Source organism: Cibotium barometz, chromosome 28 (genome assembly GCF_041138505.1).
Source record: "Cibotium barometz isolate CiBa-2024 chromosome 28, ASM4113850v1, whole genome shotgun sequence".
Taxonomy (NCBI): domain Eukaryota; kingdom Viridiplantae; phylum Streptophyta; class Polypodiopsida; order Cyatheales; family Cibotiaceae; genus Cibotium; species Cibotium barometz.
The window spans coordinates 53,110,975-53,124,979 of record NC_141073.1 but is presented as its reverse complement, the minus strand read 5'-3'; the positions used below and the strand labels follow the sequence as shown (position 1 = coordinate 53,124,979).

Here is a 14,005-nt window from a genome sequence, read left to right as displayed (position 1 = left end):
AAACTTCACAAGGTATCTCCTGGAAAGCTTTCCTGCAGGTAGCTTTCTCTCCTTGTGAAAAACAATCTGTTCTGGCTGGAGGATCTCCTCAAGCTCTTCAATCTCTGGCGGATCTTCTGTGACAGGCTCATCAGGATCTGGCCCCACATATTTCCGAAATAGACTCACATGAAAAGCATTGTGAATCTTCCAATGACTAGGTAGAGCAAGCCTGTAGGACACTTCATTGATTTTGTGAATCACCTTGAAGGGTCCATAATAGCGAGGAGAAAGCTTAGGATATGATCCTTCTCGTCCTGGCCTCTTCCGAAGCCTAGCCTTCTCAAATTTCAGCAATACCCAATCACCTTCTTTGACTTCCATGTCCCTTCTATGCTTGTCAGCAGCCATTTTATGCTTATCCTGAGATCTTGCAATGGCTGTCCGCACCTGACCAAAGGCAACATCCAAGTCACGAACATATTCATCAGCAGCAAAAATCTCATCCTTGGTACGAAGGATGGGTGGCAAGACCACTCTGCCATAAACAATCTCAAACGGAGCCTTTCCTGTGGAAGCATGGATTGTATTGTTGTAGGCAAATTCAACAAGTGGAAGATACTTCTCCCATGCAGTCTTTTGATCTGCCACATAACACTTCAATAAATCCAACACAGCTGAATTTGCAGCTTCACTTTGGCCATCCGTTTGGGGATGATAAGCTGATGAAAACTCAAGCTTAGTACCCATATTATCAAATAAAGCCCTCCAAAATAGGCTTGTAGTCTTGGGATCTCTATCCCCAACAATGGATTTAGGCATACCATGATGCTTGAAAATATTAGCAAGAAAAAGCTTTACCATATGATCAGCTTTAATGGTTTTCTTGACGGGCAAGAAGTGAGCTTGCTTGCTAAACCTGTCCACAATAGTCCAAATAGCATCATTCCCATGCTGGGATCTAGGCAAATCCATAATAAAATCCATCGTGATACTTTCCCAAGGTTGCGAGGGAATAGGCAATGGCTGAAGCAAACCTGGAGGCTTTTGCCTGTCAAATTTCACCTTTTGGCAAGTAATACATGCACGCACATAAGCCTCAATATCTTTACGCATGCTTGGCCAAAAGAAATACCTCTGGATCATGCGAGTAGTAGGCATAATACCTCTATGACCAGCATAAGGTGGAGCATGACATTCGTCCATAACCTTTGGACGCAAATCCTTCACCACACATAGGCAATTATCCTTCATGAGATAACCCTCATTGATAACATAAGAGGCATGTGAATGACCAGCCATCAAATCAGTCCATATATGGCAAAAATCAGCATCCAAATGATACAAATCTCTCATAGCAGATAGATCTCCATGAGAGGCCACTGAGACTGCAGCAATATAAGGCCTCCTAGATAGTGCATCGGCCACTACATTTTTCTTTCCTGGAGTATGCACAATCTGAAAATGAAACATGGAAAGAAAATTCGCCATTCTCATTTGCTTCTCTGAAAGCTTGGTTTGAGATAGAAAGTATCTCAAGCTTTGATGATCTGTCTTGACCACAAATTCAGCCCCAAGAAGGTAGTGTTTCCAAATCTTTAAGGCGTGAATTACAGCCAAGAGCTCTTTCTCATAGATATCCATATGAAGCTCAGCATCATGCAAACGACGACTCTCGTATGCAACTGCATGCCCTTCTTGATTTAGGACAGCTCCTATGCAATCACCACAAGCATCACATTCAACCACGAATGACTTGTGCAAGTCAGGAACAATCAATACTGGACCACATATGATCGCATGCTTGAGCTGCAAGAAAGCATCCTGTTCCTTTGAAGTCCATTTGAAAACAGTTTTCTTCTTCGTGAGATCATGTAGAGGAGTTGCAATCATAGCAAAGTGCCTTATGAAACGCCTGTAGTATGAACATAATCCCAGAAAACTACGTACTTGATGTACGTTTTGCAATTCGGGCCAATTCCGAATAGTCTCTATCTTTGCAGGATCCATTGTAACTCCATCCTTGGATACAATATGTCCCAGATAATGAATCTCTGAAAGGAAAAACTCACTTTTCTTGGCATTGACGAAAAGTTTGTGCTTTCGCAACTCTTCGAATACTGTGACCAAATGAGTTCTGTGTTCCTGCTCATTCTTGGAGAAAACCAAGATATCATCAAAGAAGACTCCTGTAAACTTACGATGGGATCGGAATATCCTATCCATCATACGATTAAAAGTAGCAGGAGCATTTGTGAGACCAAAAGGCATTACCAAGAATTCATATAATCCGAAGGCTGTCCTGAATGCAGTCTTATGGACATCTTGTGGCACCACACGTATCTGGTGATAACCACTCTTCAAATCAAGTCTGCTAAAGCAAGCTGAGCCATCAAGCTTATCCAAGATATCATCAATACGTGGAATAGGAAATCTGTTCTTGATGGTAAGCTTGTTCAAAGCTCTATAGTCTACACACATACGGAATGATCCGTCCTTCTTTTGAACAAGAAGCACAGGAGAGCAGTAAGGTGAGGAACTGGGCTGAACCAAACCTTTCTCTAAAAGCTCGTTTACCTGCTTCATAATTTCTTCTTGTTGTGCAGCACTCACTCGGTATGCGGGTTTGTTAGGTGGAGAACTACCTGGCACAAGATCTATGCAATGATCTTCGGGCCTTTGGGGAGGTAATTCACCTGGCAACGAGTCAGCAAAACAGTCTTTGAATGCATTAAGAAAATTCAGCCTATCATTAGACATAGCATCCACACTTTGATGATTTGGCACAAGACTATCACGCACAAAAATCAAGTACGCTGAAAGACTCTTTTTCATTGCTTTATTAATTTGGATGTGTGATACAACTGGGATAGAATCCCCTTCTTTGCCAGCATCAATAAAGTGCATGCGGCCTTTATGCATAAAAGAAATCATATTGGACTTGTAGTCTTTGCGGGGCTCAAGCCTATGATGCCACGGCTTGCCCAACAATACATCACATCCATTCAAAGGAGCAACTAAGAAATGCTCATTATCAAGATAGCCCTGTATATGAATACGCAACTTCCCAATCAAAGGGGTAACCTGCACCTCTTTGCCAATAAATGCAGCTTCAGCTTCAATCTGAGGTCCCATGTTTTCAACCTCAATACCCAATGCAGCTGCCATTTGCATAGAGATGAAATTGTCAGTTGCACAGTCATCAAACATAAATAATGCGGGCTGATCCTTGATTTGCCCCCAAGCCTTGCAAACCATACGCTCTTTTGCATCATGACCTGTATTACCTTGCACATCAGGAACTGCATGAACATTTGCTTTGGTATGCTTGTCCTCGTGCTTTGGTTTGCGATCTGGGCATTGCCGAAACATGTGGTCTTTGCTACCACAAGAAAAGCATTTTCCATCCTTAGCATATTGCTCTCTTTGCTCCGGGGTTAATCCAAATTTGTTTTTCCTTGGGCCCTGTTCTTTATTTTCAGCTTTACCACCCTTGTAAGGCTCCCGGAAGTTCTTTTTAGGTGGCTGTCCACCCTTTTGCTGATTTGGGACAGCCTTGTCCTTCGCCTTGGAACCTCCTTGATCCTGCTTGATCTTGAGCACCAATTGCTCTGTAGCAAGGGCAGAAGCTGTGAGTTGTTGCAACGTATGTTGTGGGTGCAATTCAATACCCGATCTATATGCAGGTTGCAATCCAGAACGAAACTTCCTCTTTCTTTCATCCTCTGAGATTAGCATGAAGGGAGTCACTTCCAGCAACACTTTCCAGAATTTGTTCACATACTGTTGCACACTCTCATTATCTTTTTGTTCCAGCCTGTCCCACTTTTGAGTGAGAGTTTGCTCTGCATTGGGTGGCAAGAACTGAGCATAAAATCTGTCTTTGAATTCCTTCCAAGTAGAGATGGGATCCTTGGTGATCTTTTCGGTGATCCACCAATGGGCAGCAGTGCCTTTCAGAAACATACTAGCATGGCGCACCTTCGACTTTTCTGTAAAGTCTTCATCGCTAAAAGCAATGTCGAACTGTGCCACAAACGCTAGCACCTTAGAGGCATCATGTTCACCATGAAAGACATCAAATTTGACAGATTTATCACCTGCTTTGAACTCCTTGAGCTTCCTGGCATGAGGCTCATGGTCCTCTCTTTTTCTTTTCCCTTTATCCAACGGGGTAGCCCTGTCTGCATGGGCTCCATGGGCCGTCATAGAAGCTTCATGGGGCACGGTGGCATGTGCTCCACGAACTCGAAGCTCAGATGCATGTGACTTACCTGCATATGGCATGGTCTCTCCATGAGACAACTCAGAAGGCAAAATTTTCCTGGAAGCAGACCTGTCACCATGAGATACATATCTTGCATGCATGTGACTTTCGTGCCCTCCATGAGCACTGGCTAAAACCGGTTTATGGACACATAAAGCGGTAATTCATTCACAAATAACCTGGACTTACTGAGACACACATTCACAGAATCCTCGCTCCCTCGCTCAACAACACATTGGCCCCGAAGTCCGGCGCCCCTTGCGGTATTTCTTTATTGTTAAAAGGTTGGAAATTACAAAGCACAAGTGCAACAAAGCACTCTACTTGCATCAGCTGAATTTTACAAATTCTAGGAGAAATTTGCCAGCATAACTGCAGTAAAACTGTTCCATAACATCTCAGAATGAATCCCAACTGACAGGCACACTTCCATAGGCATCAAGCTACCCAATGGAGTCCAAAACATCACAATTCAGCTTGCTGTAATTTTCTGCACAGGCCTGTTTTCAGCTCTGTTTTCAGCCCAAAATAACCCTTGTACTGTCCCGGAGGACTTTAGCAAAGTCCTACTGCATTTTGGCATCAACCGGGCAACATAACAGCCCAAAAACAGCACCTAAACAGTGCTGAAACAGCATTGTTTTAAAGAGGTTATTACCCTCTTCTGTCCCTGCTTTGGTGTAGGAACCAACTACACCTGTTCCTGTTCAAGGAGGCAACTATCCTTTGCATATAAGCATGAAATTCACACAATTGTACCTGATTTTATCTGATGAAAGCATTTCCATAGTCTGCAAGAGAGAGAAAGAGAGAGAGAGACTGTGGGGAGCAAGCTCAACCCTCAATTCCTGAGTTGTAGGGCAAGGGAGTGCACCACCATAGCTGTTTTTCTTGCCACAAAACACCACGATGGCTGCAAATTGAGCCTCCTTCCCCAAATTCCCACGCTTCCCTCTTCTTTATGAGGAAAATGCACCAAAATTTGACACTTGGCACATTTTTAAGCCTTTTCCACATGCAATCTTCCAGGCTAAAAATCTCCTGACTGGTTCACATTTTCACAACAGTCCTTTGTCAGCTTTTGGTCCCCTTGACATTCCGCACAAACTGACGCGAACACTTTTCAATTCCGACACTGCCAAAAATAGCAGTTCCCTAAATTTTAGGGATGATGTCATCTGCATTCCTTTTGGTCTCCTGACCATCTTTGACCACTATGGTCACTTCAGAATTTGCTTAGAATTCAAGATACATTCACATTTCGGTGGCGGCCACTTACTAGTGTAAACTGGCCTATACCCTCATTAAGTGGCCATGTCCTGGACACTGTCATTCATCTTTCAGTGCCCATGTCCTGGACACTGTCCTTCATTTTTCAATGCCCATGTCCTGGACACTGTCCTTCATTTTTCAATGCCCATGTCCTGGACACTGTCCTTCATCTTTCAGTGTAGTTCTCAGGCTTAGCCAACCACTGGTCCAAAGTCCCACTGGCTGACCCATTCTAACATTGCAATGGCCCAAGCCCTTCCAAGAGATCCCGGGGGAAAGCAACAGCAACCAAAGAGAAAGAAAAGAAAAATATATATTTATAAAGAAATGTAAATAAGGAAAACAACTGCAAAAAGTTTCACCTCCTGGTGACATACCCCCCTCTTGAAAGAAGCAAGCGACCTCGATTGCAAGTCCACATGCAAACGGATGACACAGGACGATCACAAGATTCCCCAGGTGATTAGTGTCATCGCATGTATCTCCTGCCAACGGATGACACGGGGCGATGATAGGAATTCCCCACTACCATTTGTGCCATCGCAGGTTCAAGCCTTTTAAATACATGTTTCCGGATGCAACACAGGGCGATAGCATATGTTGTACTATTAGTGTCACAACATGTAAATCATTCATTTGAAGCGTAACAGATACAACTTCAAAGCACTGAAAGTTCATTCATAGATTAAGTCATTGACAACAAATGTCAAAACTGTACATTGCCAAACATATAATACAAATGTACAGGTCATTCAAAATTCAAGTTCAAAAAGCATATTAAGCCATTGCAGGTTCTAACAGGAAGGCTTCCTTGTAAAGTTGCATCAACTGAGGTGAATCAGCCAGTTCAACCTCATCCATCCATTTAGCATCCATTGGTGAATAATTTCTGAATTTCACCAAGTATCTTCTTGCAACTTGTCCTTTCACTTTTCTATCTTTATGGGCCAGAATCTGCTCAGGAACCAGAATTTCATCCAATTCCTCCACTTCAGGTTGTTCCTCTGGCACTATATCTTCTGGCACGTTGCCAATAAAAGGCCTCAAAAGGCTCACATGAAATGCATTATGTATTTTCCAGGTTTCTGGCAATTTCAGCCTGTATGCTACATCACTTATCTTCTCTGAGACTTGGAAAGGACCATAATATCGCATACTTAGCTTAGGAAACAGACGTTCCTTGCCCTTTCTTTTTCTCAGTCGTGCCTTTTCAAAGCGCAATAAGACCCAGTCATTCTCTTTAAACAAGAGCTCTCGACGATGCATGGCAGCAGCTCTTTTCTGCTTAGCTTGTGACTTTTCCAAGGCATATTTGACCTTCTTATACGCTTCTTGCCATCCCTCAATATACCGATCTGCTTCAAATATCTTATCCTTTGTCTGCAGAATGGGAGGTACTTTCTTGCCACCTTCAACAATTTCAAAAGGCGCCTTGCCAGTAGAGGAATGCACTGTATTGTTATAAGCATACTCTACTAATGGCAAATAATGCTCCCAGGCTGCCTTATGTTCTGACACATAACATTTCAGCAGATCCAAAACAGTAGAGTTAGCCTCTTCAGACTGCCCATCAGTTTGAGGATGAAAAGAAGATGAGAATTTCAAGCTCGTGCCCATATTCTCAAACAATGCTTTCCAAAACAAGCTAGTCATCCTTGGGTCTCTGTCACTGACAATAGACTGTGGCATACCATGGTATTTAAAGATATTCTGCATGAAAATCTTAACCATGTGCTCGGGCTTTATCTTCTTTCTAACAGGAATGAAGTGTGCTTGCTTACTGAATCTACATATTATAGTCCAGATTCCATCATTCCCTGTCGTTGTCCTTGGAAGATCAAAAATGAAGTCCATGGCAATACTTTCCCATGGTCTCTCTGGAATAGGCAGTGGTTGCAATAACCCAGGTGCCTTCTGTCTATCAAACTTGACCTTCTGACATACTAGGCAAGATCTGACATAAGCATCAAGATCACGTCTCAAAGCTGGCCAATAAAAGAAAGTCTCAACCGCTTTCACTGTAGCATCAATGCCTCGATGTCCAGCATACGGTGGAGCATGACTTTCTAGCATTACTTTCGGCCTTAACTGCTTAGTCACACATAGCTTTCCATGCATCATGAGAAAGCCGTCTTTCAGAACATAGTGATCATGATGTTGATTATTCATTAGCTGTTCATAGATTCTGGAAAAATCTTCATCAATGGCATATTGTTCTTTCATATCATCCAATTCCTGGTGATAAGAAATAGAAACAGCTGACACTTGTGGTTTGCGAGACAATGCATCTGCAACCACATTCTTCTTGCCTTCCACATGCACTATCTGAAAATGGAACATTGACAGAAAATTTGCCCAGCGCATGTGTTTCTCTGATAACTTTGCCTGTGTGAGAAAGTATCTGAGCGTCTGATGATCTGTTTGCACAACAAAATCAGCACCAAGCAAATAGTGTTTCCAACTGGTAAGTGCATGGATCACAGCTAACAGCTCTTTCTCATAAATCTGATAGTTCTTCTCAATGTCAGAGAGTATTCTACTCTCATATGCCACGACTCGGCCATTCTGCATCAAGACAGCACCAATGCTGTTCCCACATGCATCACACTGCACAACAAATGATTTAGACAAATCTGGCAATGTCAACACAGGATCTGTAGTCATTTTCTGTTTCAGGCATCTAAATGCTGATTTCTCTTTATCTGTCCATTGCCATTTAATGGCCTTCTTTTCAAGCGCATGTAACGGTGAAGCAATCTCTGCAAAATGCCTTACAAATCTGCGGTAGTAAGAACATAGGCCAAGAAAACTGCGAACATCATGCACAGTCTGTAAATCTGGCCATGAAACGATTGCTTCAATCTTAGCAGGATCCATTGTGACACCATCCTTTGATACAATGTGCCCAAGGAAGTGAATTTCTTTCAGAAAGAATTCACTCTTCTTGCCATTAATGAGCAATCTGTTGTGTTTCAGCTCATTAAAGACTGCTGTCAGATGGTCTCTGTGCTCCTCTTCACTCTTTGAATAGACTATCATGTCATCAAAGAATGTGCCCACAAAGCTTCTGTAAGGACGGAAAATTCTGTCCATCATTCTGTTAAATGTGGCAGGAGCATTTGTCAATCCAAAAGGCATGACTAAGAACTCATAGAGACCAAATGTAGTGCGAAATGCGGTCTTGTGCACATCCTCGGGTCTGATTCTAATCTGATGGTACCCACTCTTCAAATCTATCCTGCTAAACATTTCTGCTCCTTGCAAACGATCAAGAATATCATCTATGCGCGGAATCGGAAATCTATTCTTGATCGTGTTCTTGTTCAAGGCTCTGTAGTCAATACACATTCGCCATGAACCGTCTTTCTTTTGTACTAGTAACACAGGAGAACAAAACGGGGAACTACTGGGCTGAATTAGTCCCTTCTCTAACAGCTCATTAACCTGTGTCATAATCTCTTTCTGCTGGGCGGCACTAACCCTGTACGGTGGCCTATTGGGCGGACTAGACCCTGGAATAAGATCAATGGCATGATCCTCTGGCCTCTCAGGGGGTAACTCTCCTGGTAAAGACTCTGAAAAACAGTCTCTGAACGTATCCAAGAAAGCTTTTCTACCTTTGTCTAGTGTAGACAAATCAGTTTCAAGTTCATTCACTTGCTTTGCAAAAACCAAGTACGCAGAAAGATGATTTTTCATTACTGAAGTTATAGCAGAAGCAGAAATAACTGGGACAGACTCTCCTTTCAGCTTCACATCCAAAACATGAGTCTTGTCCCTATGTACAATTGTGATTTTCTTGTTGAAAGCATCCAACACTGCATGTTTCCTATGACACCATGGAATTCCCAACAAGACATCACATCCTTCCAAGGGCATGATAAGAAACTCCTCTGTGTCCACATAACTCTGTATATGCATGCGAAGTTTGCCAAGTATAGGAGTGACAGGAACTGAATGCCCAGGGCATGCCAAATCAGCCTGTCCAACTGGTCCCATCTCTTCAGCACGAATTCCCAACTTGGCTGCCAACGCCGGTGAAATAAAGTTGGCTCGAGCACCAGGGTCAAAGAAAATCAGCACTGTAGCATCTCTGATTTTACCCCATGCTCTGCACAATTCTGTAGCATTATCACATGGCTGGTCACCAACCATGTCAGGTACCAATCCTGCACTCGGCATTGTCTTCTTCTTGAGTGGCCCTTCTTTATCCTCGGCATCTTTTGCTGGCTGTTGTGGACATTTTGCAGCCATATGCCCTTTTTGTTCACAGATGAAACATTTCCCAGCTTGCATTAATGCCTTTCTCTCTTCAAATGACTTGCCATAGAATGGCCTCTTCTGTCCTTTGCCTTGACCAACACTTTTCTGAGGTTGTGACGGCCAAGTCTTCTTCTCAAATGGCTTCTTTCTATAGAATGGTCTAGGTGGGAAATCCCTCTTCACAAGTGGTTCCTGTTTGCCCTGAGGTTCCTTATTTACTGTGCTCTTAAAGCCACGTGAACCTCCCTGTAACAATGCATTAGCCATATTTGCATTCTCAATGAGCTGAGTCATATTAGAAACATTGGTCTTAATGCAATAATCCCTGATTTCTTTGGGCAAACCACAGCAATACTTTTCTATTTGCTCTGACAATGGCACTGTCCTGTAAGAAGTTACTGGCAAGAGTGCATCCCAAAACTTCTTATTATACTCTTCCAAATTTACACAGTTGGCTGCATCAAGTTTGTGCCATGCTGTCATAACATCCACTTCAAAAGTATTTGTAAGCCAGGCAAAAGAGAACTGCTGCTTAAACTGAACCCATGTAGCAGGTGCTTGTCCTTGCATCAACAATGAGGTCCACCACTGTAATGCATTACCTTTCAAGAAAGTAGCAGCCTTCCGCACCTTAGAAGACTCTGTAAAGTTACCCCCAGTGTATGCTGCATCAAACTGCTGAATAAAAGTCAGCGCTTTCAATTTGTCCTGCATCCCACTGAAAGTCTCAAACTTTACTGCTTGACCTCCTTCTTTGTAATCCTTTTGCACCTTTTCTGCATCAGTCCTTACTGCTTTTTGTCCACTAGGTTGAGAAAATTCAGCCACACTGACAGGTGCTGCGGGCCCCAAAGGTGGACTAAAATAAGTTTGAAATCCGGGCTGCACACCTATATTGGCATAAAGAGGGTTCACAGCTTCCATAGGCATCATTCCTGGTGACCCTCTTGACATCAATCCTGGCAAAAGTGTGGGCGGTCTAGCCATGGCCTGGAAAACAGACCCACCACCAAAATAGCCAGGCTGGAAAGCAACGAATGGAGGAATGGTCGGCATGACCCTTTGCACATTACTTTCCTGACCATTAAATGCATGTACCTGTGCCTGTGTAACATGCTGCACTGGATCAGCTGCCACTGCTGGTGTCTGCTCTACATGCTGTGGCATCCTTGGCATTTGTTCCTGTGCCCTCTCAACTGCATGCTGAGATGATTCAGCCTGGGAATCCCCTGTCCTTGACTGCAAATACCTCTTCATCCTGGGATTCTTCACCAATTGTTCAAAGGTACCAACCATGCTCAGGAGCTGCGCATGAAATAAATCCTCTTGTTCCTGTTCTTCCTCTAACAAGACTGGCTGTACTACTGGCTCCATCCGAGCAGAGGCTGACACCTGAGCACCTGTCACCTCCATACGCTGTCTGCGAGTAGAAGAGGAACTCTCTTCGGCAGGGAGCTTGCCTTTCCCTTTGTCTGTCATACTGTCAACTGAAAGTTTAAGGGAACCTGTATCCAAAGAAAGAGACCGTACTCTTTCTCACCTGTAATCAGTTGTACCTCACTATGTGTGTCTCTTGTTCACCCAATCCAATCCGTGTCCGGGCTCTTGCAGAAAAGAGGACCCTATCCCGGCAATGGAACCATAAAACCGGTTTATGGACACATAAAGCGGTAATTCATTCACAAATAACCTGGACTTACTGAGACACACATTCACAGAATCCTCGCTCCCTCGCTCAACAACACATTGGCCCCGAAGTCCGGCGCCCCTTGCGGTATTTCTTTATTGTTAAAAGGTTGGAAATTACAAAGCACAAGTGCAACAAAGCACTCTACTTGCATCAGCTGAATTTTACAAATTCTAGGAGAAATTTGCCAGCATAACTGCAGTAAAACTGTTCCATAACATCTCAGAATGAATCCCAACTGACAGGCACACTTCCATAGGCATCAAGCTACCCAATGGAGTCCAAAACATCACAATTCAGCTTGCTGTAATTTTCTGCACAGGCCTGTTTTCAGCTCTGTTTTCAGCCCAAAATAACCCTTGTACTGTCCCGGAGGACTTTAGCAAAGTCCTACTGCATTTTGGCATCAACCGGGCAACATAACAGCCCAAAAACAGCACCTAAACAGTGCTGAAACAGCATTGTTTTAAAGAGGTTATTACCCTCTTCTGTCCCTGCTTTGGTGTAGGAACCAACTACACCTGTTCCTGTTCAAGGAGGCAACTATCCTTTGCATATAAGCATGAAATTCACACAATTGTACCTGATTTTATCTGATGAAAGCATTTCCATAGTCTGCAAGAGAGAGAAAGAGAGAGAGAGACTGTGGGGAGCAAGCTCAACCCTCAATTCCTGAGTTGTAGGGCAAGGGAGTGCACCACCATAGCTGTTTTTCTTGCCACAAAACACCACGATGGCTGCAAATTGAGCCTCCTTCCCCAAATTCCCACGCTTCCCTCTTCTTTATGAGGAAAATGCACCAAAATTTGACACTTGGCACATTTTTAAGCCTTTTCCACATGCAATCTTCCAGGCTAAAAATCTCCTGACTGGTTCACATTTTCACAACAGTCCTTTGTCAGCTTTTGGTCCCCTTGACATTCCGCACAAACTGACGCGAACACTTTTCAATTCCGACACTGCCAAAAATAGCAGTTCCCTAAATTTTAGGGATGATGTCATCTGCATTCCTTTTGGTCTCCTGACCATCTTTGACCACTATGGTCACTTCAGAATTTGCTTAGAATTCAAGATACATTCACATTTCGGTGGCGGCCACTTACTAGTGTAAACTGGCCTATACCCTCATTAAGTGGCCATGTCCTGGACACTGTCATTCATCTTTCAGTGCCCATGTCCTGGACACTGTCCTTCATTTTTCAATGCCCATGTCCTGGACACTGTCCTTCATTTTTCAATGCCCATGTCCTGGACACTGTCCTTCATCTTTCAGTGTAGTTCTCAGGCTTAGCCAACCACTGGTCCAAAGTCCCACTGGCTGACCCATTCTAACATTGCAATGGCCCAAGCCCTTCCAAGAGATCCCGGGGGAAAGCAACAGCAACCAAAGAGAAAGAAAAGAAAAATATATATTTATAAAGAAATGTAAATAAGGAAAACAACTGCAAAAAGTTTCACCTCCTGGTGACACTGGCATACATATTTCTGTCAGGCTTAGTGCCTTGGGGAGAGGATGCATGACGAGAGGTGACAGTCACCTCTTCCTTTTGCATATAAGATTTCAGCCTCTGGGATGCAGGATCTCCATGCTTTAAACGAGGTGGATTTCTGAATTTTAGCTCTCCGTCATCCCCCTCTTTGATATCACCTTTGCGAAGGAGATAGGCAAGTGCCAACTCCCTTGGTTTCTTGCCCACTTCACAAGCCATAGATTCAAAGGTTACATCAACCATAGCATCTGCCTTCCTGGCTTCAATAGCACTTTGCAGATGAGGATCTTCATGCAAAAACTTCAATTCTTGCTCTTGAGCCTGCAAAAGTTTTCTCATATGTTCCATTTCAGCCCTCATAGCATCAGGGTCTTGTTCAAGCATAACTGTCTTTCCTGGAGACAGTTGACCTTTGGATTCACTATCCAGAACCCTTTCAAGAGGCTTGTGTCTACCTCGCAGGGCATCAGACCCACGAGAAGCACTAGAGGGACCCCTCGAATTTGGTACTTCCAAAGGGTTGCCTTGGCTGTCCATTGTGTTCAAAGTTTGCTAAAAGCGGGATGTCCAATACACAGGTTCGTTTCCCCACTAGGAAGAGGGAAACAACCGTGCTCTGATACCAATGAAACCGATCCCGTCAAGTGGGAAAGACTCAGTTGGACACCTACACGTTTAATAGCACAACTTTAAAACCACAAATATGAAATGGACAACTTAAAACAACTTGAAATTTAAATGAACAGAAATGGAAAGATGGACACCAGCACTGGGGCCGGAACGGGCCGACCCCCCCCTCAATATATGATATATTTATTGGGAGTATTTAAAGAATACAATGCTCCATGGGTTCTGAGAACCAGATGATGTCCATGTACATATGAAAACAGTACTAAACAAATAGCTCGAATTTCGATGTAGAAGCTCGAAGCAGATTGACCACTAGTGTGGTCCAATCGCTACGGTCCTGTGCTTTCACTGGACTCCGCGGAGAGCACCACACTGGTGTTCCGAGACCACGCACAGACAGGCGCTCTCGTACTAACG

At 43.6% G+C, this 14,005-nt stretch overlaps 1 protein-coding gene and 1 pseudogene across 4 annotated transcripts in view; one reads left to right on the top strand and one right to left on the bottom strand.

Moving 5' to 3' along the window:
- Positions 1–14,005, top strand: part of LOC147622931 (F-box/kelch-repeat protein At3g27150-like) — a 74,766-nt gene that overhangs the window by 16,889 nt on the left and 43,872 nt on the right. The gene's annotated exons all lie outside the window — the stretch shown is intronic.
- Positions 8,323–12,084, bottom strand: LOC147622932 (uncharacterized; annotated as a pseudogene).